Genomic DNA, 3,603 nt, shown 5'->3' on the forward strand with positions numbered 1-3,603 from the left:
GATTATTCTCACGCTTAAATGTAAGCACATGCTTCAGTGTTTTGCTAAAACTGAGGCCTGTAGCCTCCTATCAACTGTTCCTACTATCCTGCTAATAAAAACTAGCACCGAAGTCAGCTTTTGTCAGAAATTTGTTGTGCAGAACGAAGATCAAGGTGCTGCTTATACAATACATTGGCAGTGCAGATTTGAAACATGAACACGCATATTAAATTGTGGGTGTGATGAGTTATGTAAAAGAAAGGCAGGAAAGAGCTTATTTCAAGTTGAATTGTGTGGCTTTCTCATAAACACATCCTCAGTAATCTAGAATGAAAACACCTACTTTTTCTACGAAAAAGTCAATGTAATTCAATGTAACTACAGCTGCTCTTTTATATTTGAGAGCCTTGGCGTGCACCATCAGGCTGGTGGCTGGAATTCAAAATTGGGGGTCGAATAAGCAATTTCAGAGTCCAAAATTGCCATTGATATATTGGACTGATTTTGGACATGTGACTTTTCCAGTTGAACTTGACTTTTTTGTGCTTAAAAACAGGAATGAAAATGCTTTTCTCTTTGCATGTGTAATAACTTCATGCAGGATTTTGTTGTCCCTATAAGAAGCTCTGATGTAATTCTATCCTGTTGAAATATATAAATTTGTTAAAGCAACTTGTGAAATAACACTGGCTTTACTAGAAGTTTAGGGAAGGAAGAAAATGGGAAAATGGAAAAATCCAGCCAAGATGTCCCATTTTGCCACTATCAAAACAGAAGTTTTGGAAATGACTTTTCAATTGGATGTTCTTTATATCTTGCAGTTTTAACAGGTTTTTTTTTTGTCAAAGTGAATGACATTCCTTCCTGCTACAATTTTCCTTTCACAGAAAATGGAACAAAAAGCCACATTTTCCTCCTGTTTGGAGTGAAGGCGGATTTCCCAATTGCAAATGAACTTTCTCTTTACGGTGCGGCTTTGCCATCACTGGAAGAGAGAAAGACCAGACGCCCGTTTCAAAGCACAATGTTCTTCGTTGTACGTAATGATACAAAATTGTGGAGGAAAAGATGTTTTATGGTTAGTTCTATTAATATCTGCATTGGGATATAAGCGTTGCCTAGCTGAGCGCCAACACACTGAAGCTTCACTAAAACGAAGCTTCTATTTAAATTACCTTTAATGTGGAGATCTTAATAATGGTTTCTTAATGTAGATTAGAGTAATTAGTACATTTTGGGGTTGCGTAGTGTAAACTCATTATTGACTTTTTGGAAGCTTTGCTCCTGAAATGCACTGGGAAAGCAAGAGTGCAAGAGTAAACAGAAACTATTTCACTGATGCTGTGGCCATCAATGGTTTTATTCTTATTAGTGTATGGGTTTGCATCTGTAATTTGTAAACATGTACCAATATTTGTAGAATAGTGCAGAAGCAGAACTGGGCCATCGTACAGTGTTGCATAAAATATAGGTCAGAAATGTTGATATTTTTGATAATACTACGTGACTGCAGTAGGACATTAGCAAGGGAACGAGATGTGATTTCAAGAGTACGTGAAGAGCACAGAAATGGCCCTACTGGGCCAGATCAAGGGTCTATCTAGCCCAGTATCCTGTCCAGCAAACCACAATTTTACAGAATTCTCTCATAGTATTTTGCACCTTAGGGGCTTCTGGAACCAGAAGTTGGTGTCTTAGTGGCCTTTAGAGGGTTTTTCTTGCATGAATTAGCCCCGTCACCGCTTCTGGGTTTTGAACTTACGTAAACTTAATGTAGTAGTGTCTGCAATATTTTGTGGCAGAGATCTGCACCCCATATTACACTTTGTGTGAAGAACAACCTCCTTTAAGTATTTATTTTCTCTGCTCCACTTGTACTTTTTAAATATTTCTATGCTCTCTCTTCTCTCTTACTTCTTTTTCAGTCTGAAAAGGCTGTTTACACATTCTTTGTACGTGATCCATTCAATGCTTTAGCTCACTTTTCTTTGTGCAGGACTATAACAGAATCTTATTTCTGAGCAATAACAGGCTGGAATCTATTACCTTGGATGCGACTTCAGTCCATGTGAGTAACTTTACATTAATATTTACACTGAATTTCACCTGCCATTTTGCATCCCACTCAGTATGGTGAACTACTCTTGATGTTCTTCACATTAAGTCATCATCTTTACCATACTAGAGGGCTCAGCTATACACAGATTTTGAGAGCATTTGCTCCCTTCTCCAAATTGCTTGGGAATACGTTGAGCAGCCCCGACCTAAGCAGGCCTGCTCATGCAATTCCACTTCCCTCTGCTATGAAAAGTGGCCTGTAACTACTCTTTGCTTCCCTTTTTTGGACTAGTTACAGATTCTTAGGAGACATCACATCCTTTCCCGGAACAGTAACTTCCCTGAGAAAGGTGGGAGACACTGTCAAGAGTGTTTTGGAAAGCCAAGCAGGATACATCGACGGGAATTCACCTCCCGTTCACGTTGGCTGAAGCCTTCAAAGAAACCCAGCAGCGATCTGGGATGTCTGACTTCCCTTTTCCAAGTCATGGGGATCCTTCTCCATCATACACAGAATGGGGATGCCAGAATCTTGTTTTTTACTGTTGGCTCCACTACAGTGAGAGAACTGGAGACCTGGAAAGGGAATCCCACACTGAAACAAGGAAAAAACAACCTTAATTGTGAGCAAGAGTTTGATAGAGTTAGGTTAATCATTTAGTGCAGGCCACCTTCACGGGGCCACCTCTGCAAGCACCTGCTCATATGAGTTTTCCTTTCTGAGTGTTACACGCCAAGTGTTTCTTCTAGGTGTGCAGCTGTCAATGTTCCTATTAGTTGGACTTTGAAACCTCTGTGAGCTCTGTTGTCAACAGGTATAATCAGTTTTTATTATGTTTAGCTCAGGATAGTCACAGAAAGAATGATCTGTTTTCAACAGACACTTGATTTTTAAATGTTTGGGTTTTTTTTTCATTTTTAAATATATGCACAGAGTGGTAAAATGCAAATGCAGAAAGCCTGGTACGAAGGCCATTCATCCTTTTTAATAATTGTATTTTCTCCATGAGAAGTGCCAGTAACGTATTTAAATTACTACATTCTGAGGGGTGTTTGTGTGCATACATATACCATCTGACCGCATCCAATACACATATATGCATCCCCCCCACACACATATACATTTGCTTAATGCATTTGGATGGAGAAAATATAACCTTTCTGTGAAAAGAGAAGTAACACACAGAGTCAATAAACTGTGATTATCATCGTTCCCATTTTGCAAACAGAGGGATGCACCAGATAAACTATTCCCTGGAAAGGAACCGGTCGGCTCTGCTAAAGGTGTGATTTATACTGGTAAAATGCTTTTGCCATGGATTATCTGAAAGACACAGTGTAAAAGATGGCCGCATCGCACTGGATTTAAGAGCGTTATTTCAGGATGAAGGAAGGCTCCAAAAATAGACTGGACACACAAGTATTCCCGAAAGTTTCTAAAGTGGGAATTTGAATTCTTGTGCTGCGCGTACTCGCACGCAGGGCTCTCCCCGTGCGCCTGCTCCGGCTTTTTGGCTGTATTTGTTATCTGATCCCTCCGTTTTCCCAACAGGCAGGGGGATA

The sequence above is a fragment of the Tinamus guttatus genome, unplaced genomic scaffold (genome assembly GCF_059628265.1).
Source record: "Tinamus guttatus ecotype Peru unplaced genomic scaffold, ASM5962826v1 Tinamus_guttatus_pri_ptg000710l, whole genome shotgun sequence".
Taxonomy (NCBI): Eukaryota; Metazoa; Chordata; class Aves; order Tinamiformes; family Tinamidae; genus Tinamus; species Tinamus guttatus.